We start from the raw sequence: 14,580 nt of genomic DNA, 5'->3' as shown, positions 1-14,580 counted from the left end.
TGTATTTCGAGAAGTTTCCGCGGGATGTTTACATAAATCTCGGGTATTATTATTGGTTTAAAACCGGTCTTATTGGTATTTGTTTTCGATAGATAATTGCGTGGGAATTGAGAATTATGCTGGTGAAGAATATCACTTACTACTCTTTTTTTTTTATTGCCTAGATGTGTGGACGAGCTCACAGCCCACCTGGCGTTAAGTGGTTACTGGAGCCCATAGACATCTAAAACGTAAATGCGCCACACACCTTGAGATATAAGTTCTAAGGTCTCAGTATAGTTACAACGGCTGCCCCACCCTTCAAACCGAAACGCATTACTGCTTCACGGCAGAAATAAACAGGGTGGTGGTACCTACAAGTGCGGACTCACAAGAGGTTCTACCACCAGTAAAAACTCTGTCAAAAAAGTACCGAGAAAATATCAATATAACACAAAATGTTAATTATTCGTCCAAATTTATTTTATCAACTCACGCCAATGAAGAATATAATTATGGAAATATTTTTTAAACGTTTTTTCCGCAATTGAGTTCAGTTCTCGCCGCGAATCCTCCTTTATATCTTTTACCGGATTAAGACCGGTGTGTAATTTGAGCTTAGGCTAAATAAAGAAGCCTGTTGGACCCATATTTGGTAAATAAGGTGGTGCTTGTTGAGTTTGGTTAAAAAAATCGTTCACAATAATTGTCTTGCTTGAAGGCGCATTATCTTGGTGCAAACTCAAAGTATTTTATTTCCATAGATTTGGCATTTTTAGTCGAATTTGCTCTTTTTCTAACTTAAACGCCGCAATGCTTTCCGGCACGAATGCCCAGTCCACAATACCGGGACAGTCAGAGAAAACATTAAATGTGAATATAATATAATAACTATACTTGAGACCTTAGAACTTACATCTCAAGGCGGGTGGCGCACTTACGTTGTGGATGTCTATGGGCTCCAGTAACCAATCATCACCAGGTGGGCTGTGAGCTCGTCCAACCATCTACGCAATAAAAAAATATGACTTTTGATCGACTGTGATTTGGGATGTTTTTTGCATTCGTTTCAATTCTAAAGCGTCATTCCAAAGCATACTAGTTAGAATGTAGAGGTTTGTAGAGGTTTTCAGTTAACATTCCCTTAAATCTTGACCGAAGTAATTCTCCCATCAGATTTCGACCGCCATGGAATGTTTTGAACCACTTATAAGCGCGTTCCTTTGGTAAAGTCGATTCATCATAAGCTTTAACATTTTCAGTGACTTTGAACACAAAATTCCATTGGCGTTGTAAAATGTAAGACTAATTCTTTGTTTGATGTTTTTGTTCATTATTAAATTCTCAATACACACTAGATTTTTTTTTATTGCCTAGATGTGTGGACGAGCTCACTGCTCACCTAGTGTTATGTGGTTACCGGAGCCAATAGACATCTACAACGTTAATGCGCCACCAACCTTGAGATATAAGTTCTAAGGTCTCACTATAGTTATAACGGCTGCCCCACCCTTCAAACCGAAACGCATTACTGCTTCACGACAGAAATAGGCGGGCGGTAGTACCTACCCGTGCGGACTCACAAGAGGTCCTACCACCAGTGAATGATATGATATAACTAAAAACAATAATATATTTAATCTCAATAACAGATGTAACTCGAACTCCACCAAGTCGAAATGCCAAAATGGCAAACATTTATGCCAATCTAACAACAACAACAACCTACTGGTGGTAGGACCTCTTGTGAGTCCGCGCGGGTGGGTACCACCACCCTGCCTATTTCTGCCGTGAAGCAGTAATGCGTTTCGGTTTGAAGGGTGGGGCAGCCGTCGTTACTATACTTGAGACCTTAGAACTTGTATCTCAAGGTGGGTGGCGCATTTACGTTGTGGATGTCTATGGGCTCCAGTAACCACTTAACATCAGGTGGGCTGTGAGCTCGTCCACCCATCTAAGAAATAAAAAAAAAAAAAAAAAACAAACAAAAAAACTGTAAACAAAATATCATTCATTTCCGATAATTTTCCGAATGTATTTCAAACAAGGGCCTTTTGGCTAATTGAATCTCATAATTTCCGCTTATTATTATTTTTGGATTTTGTCTTCTGTTACACAGCATCTAGTTCAACAACAACAACATCAACAAATCTAGTCTATACTAATATAATATAATATTATATTATATATAATATATATATAATATTATAAAGATAATATTATAAAGAGGAAAGATTTGTTTGTTTGTTTGTTTCGAATAGGCTCCGAAACTACTGGACCGATTTGAAAAATTATTTTTCCATTAGAAGCCGACATTGTCCCTGATGAACATAGGCTACTTTTTTTTTTTTTGGTTTCATATGTATTTTAATGTTTCCGAAGCGAAGCGAGGGCGGGTCGCTAGTTTTGTATAAAACAAAAGCGGTTTAACATAAAAGTTGGGTTGAGTAAAAATGGAGCCACTAACACATCTTTCATTGAGATAATGACAAAGACACATTATTTATGTGTTCGTTTTCTTTATTAAATTAAATACCTGAATCAGTCGTGGCCTAAAGGATAAGACGTCCGGTGCATTCGTATGTAGCGATGCACCGGTGTTCGAATCCCGCAGGCGGGTACCAATTTTTCTAATGAAATACGTACTTAACAAATGTTCACGATTGACTTCCACGGTGAAGGAATAACATCGAGTAATAAAAATCAAACCCGCAAAATTATAATTTGTGTAATTACTGGTGGTAGGACCTCTTGTGAGTCCGCACGGCTACCCTGCCTATTTCTGCCGTGAAGGTTTGAAGGACGTGGCAGCCTTTGTAATTATACTGAGACCTTAGAACTTATATCTCAAGGTAGGTGGCGCATTTGCGTTGTAGATGTCTATGGGCTCCAGTAACCACTTAACACCAAGTGGACTGTGAGGTCGTCTATCCATCTAAGCCACAAAAAAAAGCTATAGGGTTAGCAAGAGCCGAAATGCGTTTCGGTTTGAAGGGTGGGGCAGCCGTTGTAACTATACTGAGACCTTACAACTTATATCTCAAGGTGGGTGGCGCATTTACGTTGTAGATGTCTATGGGCTCCAGTAACCACTTAACGCCAGGTGGGCTGTGAGCTCGTCCATCCATCTAAGCAATAAAAAAAACCTTGCATACGCAGACAAAGCAAACAGCACTAAGAACAGAGTTAATGTTTTAAGTAAAACATCGTTTCCTTAAATAACCGTCCAAAGAATTCTATTCGATATTCAAATAACTTCTTATCGCGATTCAATCGCTTGACAGATCTCTTTTAAAACAAAAAGAAAGAAATAACAAAGTAGATTTCCTTCGAAACGACTGTACTTTACTCTGTTTTCGAGTTTAGAATAGAGGATGTTGTGAGTGTAGCGTTACGTACGAACAAAGAGAAGCTAAAGTTCGTTGTGATAAAGTAAGTGAAGTTAGCTGAGGTGTCTCGTAATTTTTGTAATTAGATTTTATTTACTATTTACTACAGAGCAACTTTTGATATTTAATAAATAATTTATATCACAAGAACAACAAGTTATTGTTTGGAATCACTACATAGTATAAAATAAAGTGGCTTTCTCTGTCCCTATATCCCTATGTATGCTTAAATCTTTAAAACTACGCAACGGATTTTGATGCGGTTTTTGAAGTGAAACTTCTTTAGGCGCATGAAGGTGAAATTTTTACAGATGTAACGTCACGCAGGTATGCAACGGAAGTGTCGAAAAAGAGAAAGAGAGCGATCGAGACCGATTGAGAGAGAGTAAGACAGGGCGAACGTAGCATGAAGCAACTAGCCATGGAGTGAGAGTAGGGAGCAAGCAAGTGAGAAAGATCGAGAGAAAAAGTGAGACAGAATGCTCAGTTCCTACATACTTTAAAGCATACATATAAAGTATTTTATTTTTAACACAGCGCCATCTGTGAGATGTTTTAATACTAACGTGTGTATGAAACCTCTTGTAGTGAATTTTAATTTAGGATTATACGTGAAGTTAAAATATCAATTCACTGAGGGTGCTACCTCATACTATAAAAGGTGATTTAAAATTATTTACTAATGACAAAATTTTACTAATAATATACTTAGACATTTAGGATAATTGTATTTTAATTTTTGAAGGTTTCACTTCTAACACGTGTGAAATGCACACATGTTTTTTTTTTTTAATAGATAGAGTGATTGAAGAGGAAGGTTTATATTTATAATAACATCCATTACATAGTGTAGAAATCAATAATAAATCACAGTTTCCGAAGCGAAGCGAGGGCGGGTCGCTAGTTTATTTATTTATAAGCAAAGCTATCTTGAAAATGTCGTCAGAGCGATTCAGGAAGATCTGAAACATCTGTTCTATGCTGGCTAACGTTTGTTTAGCTTTTTTATTTCTTAGAAAAGCTCCTTGCTTATGATTCTGTAGTCCGAAAGTTTTTGTAACGAGAAAATTTGGTAAATATATTCCGAAGGTAGATCTGTGAAGTGTTTTAGGAAGATAAATGTGTTTCTGAAGTTTGTTTTATTGATTCATCTTTTTATGCATAATTTTAAGAGTTTATTTTTCTTCGGGAAACCGTTGAATATTTTTCAGACGTAAGGTTATTTAATGAATACTAAGCTACATATTACTTAAGGCTCGCTTAATCTATAGTTCCATAAATGTCATTAGGAGACCTGAGAGGAGATCTGCTTGCCAACCAAAAAGAAAGAGTTGTGTCTGAAAATATTTATCTCTCTCCAATATTGAATATTCTTCATACGAATAATATTGAATTAACTCACAATTCATTCTTCAAATGATCTCGACGCTTTCCTCTAAACGTTTAGACTATGATAGAGCGATTTTGTGTATTAGAAATTTTAGCGAATTTAAGAATCTTGTTATATTACAGAATCATTTTTTATTATCTAATACAGGCACTAGTTGATGTACAGACAAGCTAATGACGGTATGTGGGTATTTAAATGTAGCTAAAACTCTTTGACTACTTATCTTTTGGCCATAAAACTAAAGGAAATTGTATAGATTAACTTAGAAAAACTATATGTATGATTACTTTCTAATATAAAATGTACGAAGATTCTGTATAAGCTGGTACTAGCCGTGCTATCAATATTATCTTTTTCAGATTATTAATCTTTACCGTTACCGATTCATATCAGGCTCGAAGGACCAAAAAGGTGCACGTATTACTTATTTGATGATGGTGATTAGCACTGATAGCTTCATGATTTGTTTATTTATATACTATGATAGCGAATATAATATATGTAGAGCTGTCGCGCTAACGACATTTTAAAGCAAGATAAATTTGCAAAGATTTTAAACAAATAACATTTGGACCGTCGGTCTTTCGAGCAATTTGATCCGTCCGGTGGAAAATCTTTCCTTTGTCCATTCCTCCAAAGAACAAAAAGATAAGCGGATACGCGATGTTTTGCTAATGGTGTAACTTAAACTCATTCAAATTGGATTGAATGTTGATTTTGATGCATGAAAAATGTGCATCGTTACCCATACAATTGCTTGCAAATGGCTCCATCTAATACGAATTATTGGGCCTAGTTTTCAGCCACTTAGAGTCAATTTTCAAAAAATTGTCGTGGCCTTAAGGGTTTGACGTAATGGTCTAATCCGGCTTATATTGACCGCGAAATATCGGCTTAGAATTAGAGGCTTTAAAGTCGTCGTGGCCTAAGGATAAGACATCCGGTGCATTCGCATCTTGAGATGCACCGGTATTCGAATTCCGTAGGCAAGTACCAATTTTTCTAATGAAAAACGTACTTAACAATTGTTCACGATTGACTTCCGCGGTGAAGGAATAGAATTGTGTAATAAAAACTATAATTTACGTAATTACTGTTGGTAAAAAGGCTTGTGCCGCCGCACTGATTATTTTTGCCGTGAAGCAGTAATGCGCTTCGGTTTGAAGGGTGGGGTTGTACTGTCAAAACTGAGACCTCAGACTGAATGTCTCAAGGTGGGTGGCGGCAATTACCTTGTAGAAGATGTCTATGGGCTACGGTAACCAATTAACTCCAGATGATCCGTGAGCTCGTCCACCCAACTAAGTAATAAATAAAAATAGTATACTGAACAATCACCAGCTGGTCTTTTCACAAGTATGTAGCTCTGCCTAACTTAATATAATTCTCCGAAACATTGAAAGTTTTTATTTACAATTTTATTTTAATGCTAAGCAATATACGATTATCTTAGTGACGTACAGAAAGAAGCGAATCCAAAAAGCGAAATAAATCTTTCAGGAATATCCTGAACCGAATCGTGAGCTGTTCTCATTTAAAATTCTACACCGACCCGTAATTCGGGACGTATCTCTGCCCCCTACTATTTGCTAAACGAATAATGTTTAACACAACTCGAGAAACAAATATTTAGAGATTAACATTTCGGGAACGGGACCGCATAATCGTTCTGCCTTTTCCTATTGCTAAGTAATTATGAGTTCCGACTTGTTCTATTTTACTAGAAATCCAATTTTTAAATTGAATTTTCAATTATAGAACTAGTTCACATTGAATGTTATTTACCTTTAATTGGCATGCATATTATATATATTATTTTTATTTCAGATATTTTTTATTGGGTGTATGAGTTGTTAGGCTAATATTTTACGCGATGTATACTAGCAATTAGTTTATGTATAATCCATTTTATTTTGAAAATTGCGGGAAAACTTTACAGCTAGACTGTTTGACAAATTTTATCGATACTATAATATTATATTACAAATGCAAAATTGGGCTTGTTTGTTGCTGAAACTTTCACATCTTAACTGCTCATATCCTTTTGAAGATTTGCAAACATATCATAAAGAAAATCTAAACAGACGCTAGATATATTAAGAGTATTTTATTTACTAACTAGCCGTACTCACCCTTCGCTGGGCATTTAAAATTAACATTATTATTTATTGTCATTATTATTAGTGAGTCCAACACTAATATAAATATTAACCTATCCATCATCATCATCATCATCATTATCCTGCCCTTCTCCCAGTCACCTGGGGTCGGCGCAACATGTTTTCTCCTTCCATACTCTTCTATCATATATCATTTCTTCGCTCACTCCCCTCCTACCCATATCGTCTTTCACACAATCCATCCATTTCTTCTTAGGTCTACCTCTTCCTCTAAATCCTTCCACATTCATAGTTAACACTCTCTTAACAACCTCATTTTCATTCCGTCTCATCACATGTCCATACCATCCCAAACGTGCACTCCTCAGCTTCTCTGTCACAGGTGCCACTTTCAGACTTCCTCTAACATATTCATTCCGTATTCTATCCATTCTCGTTACTCCACACATCCATCGCAACATTCGCATCTCTGCTGCATGCAATCGCCTTAAATAAGTAATAAATATTAACCTATCCATTAAGTACATTTATTTTCTACATGGATACCAAGTTTCAAGTCAATCGGATGCATGGTTCAGTAGTAATAATGGAACATCCGTAAAAACCACTGTAGATTTATAATATATACCTAGTCTTGCCATAAATACTGAGACAAAGGAAAAAAAAATCTATTGCAAATAACATTTATTACTTACATATACAATTCAATAACATTTATTATTTACAGTGTGTTAGTTTAATACATAAATATAAAACAATTTAAAGTATAAAAGGTTATTCGAAGTGGTCTCCATTGGCTGCAATACAGTCCTTTAAACGTTGAGGCCAGTTATCAATAGAAGCACGCACTCTTTCCATGGGAAAAATTTCCACTGCCAATCGTACGGATTGTTTTAGGGACTCCAAATTATCATGGCGCTTAATGCAAGCCGTGCTCTCTAAAACTGACCATAAATCATAATACAGCGGATTAAGATCGGGACTAGACGACGGCCAGTCTTCAGCTCTGATTAAGTCCGAAACGTTCGTTTCCAACCAAGACTGCGTAGACCGAGCTTTATGACCTGGCGCCGAGTCTTGTTGGAAGGACCATTCTTGATTATTGAACATGGTGTTGTTAAGGGGCTTCACTACCTTCTCAAGAATGGTATCTTGATACACTTGTGCCGATGTTTTGATACCTTTTTCACAAAAGTATGGCTCAGTCGCTCCTTTATAGTTAATACCCCACCAAACCATCACTGAATTCAGATAGTGCCCACGTTGAACTCTCTCGACTAATTGGGAAGCTTCCTTAGAGCTTTGAGCATAAATACGGTCATTTTGTTTGTTAAAATGTTGCTCAATTGTAAAAATGTTCTCATTCGTAAACAAAATTTTTCTATGACCTTCCTTTGCGTACCGCTTCAGTAGTTGTTTTGATTTTAACACCCTATTCTCTTTTAAATTATCAGTTAAGAAATGACCAGTACGTCTCTTATAGGCTGCAAGTCCTAAGTCATCTTTTAAAATACGCGACATGGTTCTAGGTACTATCTTCATCTCCCGAGATAAAATATTTTCCTTTGGGACAGGATTTCTTCGAATTCTTTCCCTTACTGCTTTGACCACCTTTTTCGTGCGAACACTACGTGGACGGCCAGATCTTTTTCTGTCACAAACAGAGGAGGTCTCATTGCACCTATTAATAGCCCGGTACACAAACGTTTTACTAATACCAAGCGTATGGAGAGTTTTAAGAATTGCATTTGCCTCCATATGTACTTTGTGTCATGCAATCACAGCGATTCGGTTTTCTTTATCACCCCACTCCATTTTAATATCGCAAAATATTGTAGAATGTATTGGCGCCAAAATGAGAAAACTCAATGAGCAATCATATAAAAATGATAGATTTCAAAGTCAAATGTAATATTTTGTTTATTTTTAATTGTAACATAACAATATTTATGGCCAGACTAAGTAATATTAGTATAGATAATTAAATAAACTACATCAGACGTGACACTTTCGAAATTTAAATTATTTGAGCTTTCAATGCACACGCTTCGTGGTAGGCACACAGATTCATTCGAATTCCGTCGAGCTATTTGAATTGGAGATTTTACAGGCTTTAATCCGAAACCGGCGGTAGATGTACGTGCTCCTTTATCTAGCTAATTAACGATCTGACATAGCCCAGATGTCGAGGTTTCCGGGGAATACTCTGGCCAGAAATTAAGGGAAAAATAATGTTTAATTGGTAAAATCCTTAGAGACGCTGCCGATGATTAAGAAAAGTGTAGTTAAGTTTTCCTTTTGTTGTGTATTTAGGTATATGATATTTTTATGGTTGTTTTGGGTCAACGCAGACTTAGAAATCCAATTCTTAAGGTATTGGTTGGGCTGATAAGCTCATATCGGTTACTAGAGCTTACAGACGTAGCAAAGTTAATTTCATCACTAATCTAGAGAAATGAGGTAGGGTAGAAACGGAACGGGTGTGCTGTGAACCCAAATTTGTAAGTAATACAATCCTGTGTACTACTGTCCTGATACAGTTGCGACATATTTTACCTTGTGTTATCTATTGGCGCCTGGAATAACGATGTAATAAACATTGGTAAAAACATAATTTTGTTTTAACTCTTCATTTGTAGACTTAATGCTTAAGGCGTTTTTTATCTGTCAATAAATAATGCAGATAAAGTCATGACGGCTTTAAATAAGGCACGGTGTTTCAATTTTTTTTGGCAATATTCGAACTTTAGTAACTAGAAATGGCTCTACTCAAGTGAATTCGTGAACTTGAAAATCATTGCATTATCAAATTTAATAAGCGTTTTTGGAACGAAGTTCCTTATGGGACGATGCAGAGGGATACTCTAACCGGGAAAAAACGTCCGTAACGTAAGATGCACACAGTGTACGACTTAACTTTGTAATAACGTACAAAAAATAAAATCTTTTTTTATCATTCATCGATTAACGATCTCAGAGCGTTCGTTTGCGCAATACACTAATTCTTCAGTTCTAACAACCGTGAATGAAGTGTACCACACTAAGCTCGCACGTTACCGAATGACCGTGGGTTGTTGCGAAACCTCCAGTTTAATTTTTTTTATACCTCGAATAGAACTTAAAATTAATATATTTTTAGAATAAGGAACTTCGTTCCTATCCAGTGTCTCACGGCACCACACATCTTTTTTTAATTATGAACTCTCCTTAAATTATTTTCAGAAGCCAAATTCATATAAAAAATAAAACCACTTCCGCTCAAATAATTTTATCAGCGAACGAAATATCTTGAGAGCTCAAGCAATCCTTGACGTGGTAAAGCAAAGGAATTCGTTTGAAATTCATTAAGCGATTTTAGCATTCCCTTTGTTGTGCTCTTGATGCAAAACAGTATTAAAATGTCAGATAAAAGAGAAGACGAACATAAGGATTCCAAAAATTATAGGCTTTAAAGCCAATTTACGAATAAGGCCCGTTGCAGTTGTGTTTAGAACCAAACGTAGGTGATTAAATATATCTCAATACTATAAGCTTACGAACTAAGATCCTAAGTTTACAAAAATTGACAATAAACAAAGAGTATATTTTTATGTATGTGTTGTATCAAATACATGGTATTCTTTTTTTTTATTGCCCTTGTAGGCAGACGAGAATACGGTCCACCTGATGGTGAGTGGTTACCGTCGCCCATGGACTTCAGCAATGCCAGGGGCAGAGCCAAGCCGCTGCCTACCGAAACTTGTAATGTGTGTAATGCTTTTTTTATTGATTCAATGTGTTTTTATGCATAATTAAAAAAAAAGTAGCATTCTGCACTTCTTCTCTATAAGTATAGGAAATTTCATACTCATCCGTCCGGGCAATTTTCGTAAAAAGGGGTACAAAGTTTTTTGCTTCACGTATTAATATATATGAAGACGGAGGTAATAGTGTTTTGGCGGGCTTAACGACAAAGGGAAGATCATCCATAGAGCGGGTGATATTGCTCCATATACCCACGCGGACGGTCCAAATGTTGTTGTCCTTCTATAAATGCAAGCTTATCTTGAAAATATCGTAAGCGAGATTCAGGCTTCTGTCAAATTTCTTGTGTTCAATGATAGCTATTGCCACAGTATTTAAAGTTAAAATATAACACAAAGATATAGCTTAAGTACTGGGAAAGAATACATTGGATCCCACTGTTGTGGAGTGTCCTCTTACGCCATTAAAATGATGTCTACATGGGCGACACGGTGGGGGAAAACTGGTCTACAATAAACACAATGGTAGGCCATATTGGAAGCCCGCACGGGTGGGTACTGCCATGCTGGCTTTTTATGGCCTGTTTAAACAACGGTGTACGATAAGATAAGATAATTCCTGGTTTAGTTCATAATACTATAATGTAAAAATAGCAGTCTGCTTGTTGAGACACGCGAAACGTATTACTGGACCGACCTTGCACTTAAAATCTCGTGAAAGATTCACTGTTATAAAATATAATCTATACATATAAATAAAATTGGTGTGTCTGTTTGTAATATTGAAATAGCCACTTTTTACTACGTGCATACGGTACATACACCAAAATAACATTTTTTACAATTTTTGTCTGTCTGTCTATCTGTTTGTTCCGGCTAATCTCTGGAATGGCTGGACCGATTTTGACGAAACTTTCACTGATAGGTAGCTGATGATATAAGAAGTAACTTAAGCTAGCTTTTTTTAGACTAGCTTCGCCTCACGGCGTCACCCGCGGTACGACAATAACCGCGGGATACATTGCGGGACTCAGCTATCAATTATAAAATTTAATGTTTCCGAAGCGAAGCGAGGGCGGGTCACGAGTTTAAAAGAAATTCTTTTAATTCAATAGTAACTCATAAAAGAACATCCCAATACGAGACAGCGATATTTCCATCTCGTTTTCAATTTATTAAAGAAGATTGTGCAAATATTGTTCTCACGAGCCGGCTTTAGTAGCAACTCGAAGTTGGAGACGGGTAATTTCAAACTTAATTAAAAACTTCGTTTTAAGCCAAGCTAATACGATATAATGGAACTTTGATATGATCGAGGAATTCGTAAGATTATTGTAATTTCGAAATTGGTTTTAGATTTCAACTTATCCGTCATTTGTAAAATCGTTTTAATCAAATATCCGACCCGATGGTAAGTTTCTACCACCACCATCACCAGCAATACCAGAACACAGCTCACTATAAGCATTTTACTATTGCCAGTCATTAATTGGACTAGACCATGGATCGCTAAGAACGCAAACCAGTCGGTACTAGTGGAACTCAAAATTTACTTGCGATACCCCACAATCTACGAACAGCGATTTCTGAGTTACTTTGGCCGTGTAATGAGAAGGGGTGCGAAAGCTTGGAGAGCTTAATCGTTTTTGGAAATACAAAAAGCCATAAATGCACGTGGGCGATCATCACCACAATGGACCAGACTAGCTTAAAGACGAAGAACCATCTCAAGGACTCTACAATGTTGTGGGGAGTGTGGTATACCGAAATCGAAGGCCAGAATGTGTTCCTACTTTCCTACTAGAACGATGACCGCAGACGCGACGAAGAAAAAGGCACTACTTCTCTTTGACTTCTTATAACTTAAAAATCTTAAATCAAATATTTATCTAATTAGAATAGTACTATAAATACATACTCGTATTTCCTTCACACCATTGTTTTTTTTGTTCTCCAAGAAAATATTTATCAATCACAGAATAACTTTTCACAATACGATATTTTTTCCGCGCGCCCAAACTTCGAAGCTCAGCGACACGGGTACACGTCACCGCGTCGCGATACGCACTGAAAGCAAATCATTCTTGGCATACTGAAAGTTGGCGGTATATGCTGCCCCCAAAACCCTTACCCGTTCTTAATTCCAAAACAATAAAGTTGAATTTCAATTAAATTCTTAGTAACTATACATGTTCTTTGAGAGCATCTCATGTGCGTTCAAATATGTGAACGCTGTAATTTTCGCGCACGATGTTGGTACGCCTCTAAGAAAACGTTTAGAATTTTAATGTTGGTAACGGTGTCAACTTAAGGAAAGCGTACACGAAAATAATGTATAAGGTTCGAAGGATGTTTTTTTTTTCACTGGTGAATTTTTTGAGAGACTCTCGTAAATGTTTACTTCTGTTTTGTTATTTTGTTAGAGACAAGTTGTGTGCCGTGGTTTTACCGGGTAGCGTGTTTTCATTACCAAGGTTCGAACTATTTCCATAGAGAATTACGTTAGGATCAGTCCAGTGGTTTGGGCTAAGATACATACAGAATTACTCTCCAACTCCTAGCGTCTAATAGTATGAAATTAAATTCCTAAAGCTTGTTCTGCAGCGTCCGATCTTCATGAAACAAAGCCTGCATCTAATTAACATCTCAGTCTGTTTGTAAAAAAAAAGATGAGATTCTGTTAAATACTTCTAGAGATGTGCTCGAACAAACAAACAGGCAAAATAATTCCAGCTTTGTTGGTTCATGTTGAATTCATTCTTAGCTATGCCTTTTTGGTTTATTTTTTATTATTTTCTAGTGATGTCGTTTCAAATTTTATTACATTTATACCATTTAATGACACACCGGATTCTACACTTATGTAAGTATATGAATGATACACTAAACGCAACTAGTCTATTAACTTCGCATTTAATTAGCTCAGCTTATATCCTTAAAGTTATGTCATAGAAAAGCACAAGTGGCATCTTCGCAGCTAAACAGTCGTCCCATCAAAGTTTTTGCATTATGCTTTTTTTTGTTCGGATCTTGATTTACTAATTTCGAACTTCTTATAAGCACGAGTGGTGTAGCAGTAGTCTTAACTCCATGGAATGGGAAGGTTCTAGTTAATATTTTTATAAAAGATTACGTATTTGGGGTCATTTGTGTTTGTGGCATCAAAAACACAGCGGGAAATTTTTGTACAGGTCCGTTACGAAAATAGAATTTTAAAAAAGAAAACTCATGATGGAACAGATTAACGAGAAAACAAAACACAGGGTTTGACGTAATGGTCTAATCCGGCTTATATTGACCGCGAAATATCGGCTTAGAAGCCAGGTAACATATATTATACAATGGAATTGGAGGATTTAAAGTCGTCGCGGTTTAAAATATAAAACGCCCGGTGCATTCGTATCTAGCGATGCAATGGTGTTCGAATCCCGCAGGCGGGTACCAATTTTTCTAATTAAATAGGTACTTAACTAATGTTCACGATTGACTTCGACGGTGAAGGAATAGCATCATAATAATATAATAAATAAATAAATTGAGTAATGACTGGTGGCCAGACGTCTTGTGAGTCCACACGGCCTATCTCTGCCGTGAAGCAGTAATACGTTTCGGTTCGAAGGATGCGACAGCCGTTGTACTGTAAAACCTTAGAACTTCTATAATATCATAGTAGGTGGCGGCATTTACGTTGTAGATGTCTATGAGCTCCAGTAACATCAGGTGGGCAGTGAGCTCGTCCACCTACTAAAACAATAAAAAAAAAGGCTTTGACCTATATCGCCATGCGATAACGCTACGCCAGGCAGTTTTTGAACCCTTTCAATCCTTCTAAAGCTCACACAGTCCTAGTTCCAGTTTTGCTGCAATCAAAGAACTCATTTTAACACCACGCTCTGTATTCTAGAGCCTAACTAATTTTGTGTGTTCCACCAAAATAATTATGTCCGTCACTCTTCGAC

The 14,580-nt window shown here is 36.6% G+C and overlaps 1 protein-coding gene across 1 annotated transcript in view; it reads right to left on the bottom strand.

Annotated features, from left to right (window-relative positions):
* LOC114243389 (cell adhesion molecule Dscam2) overlaps positions 1-12,675 on the bottom strand; it is a 170,793-nt gene extending 158,118 nt beyond the window's left edge. Inside the window, exon 1 of the mRNA XM_089738984.1 lies at positions 12,540-12,675. The gene's annotated coding sequence lies outside the window, so the exon portion shown is untranslated. The remainder of the gene's footprint in view (positions 1-12,539) is intronic.
* Between the last annotated feature and the right edge of the window lie 1,905 nt (positions 12,676-14,580).

Source organism: Bombyx mandarina, chromosome 28 (assembly GCF_030267445.1).
Source record: "Bombyx mandarina strain Sakado chromosome 28, ASM3026744v2".
Classification (NCBI taxonomy): domain Eukaryota; kingdom Metazoa; phylum Arthropoda; class Insecta; order Lepidoptera; family Bombycidae; genus Bombyx; species Bombyx mandarina.
The sequence above is the reverse complement of the archived record's forward strand: the minus strand, read 5'-3'. Positions and strand labels throughout refer to the sequence as shown.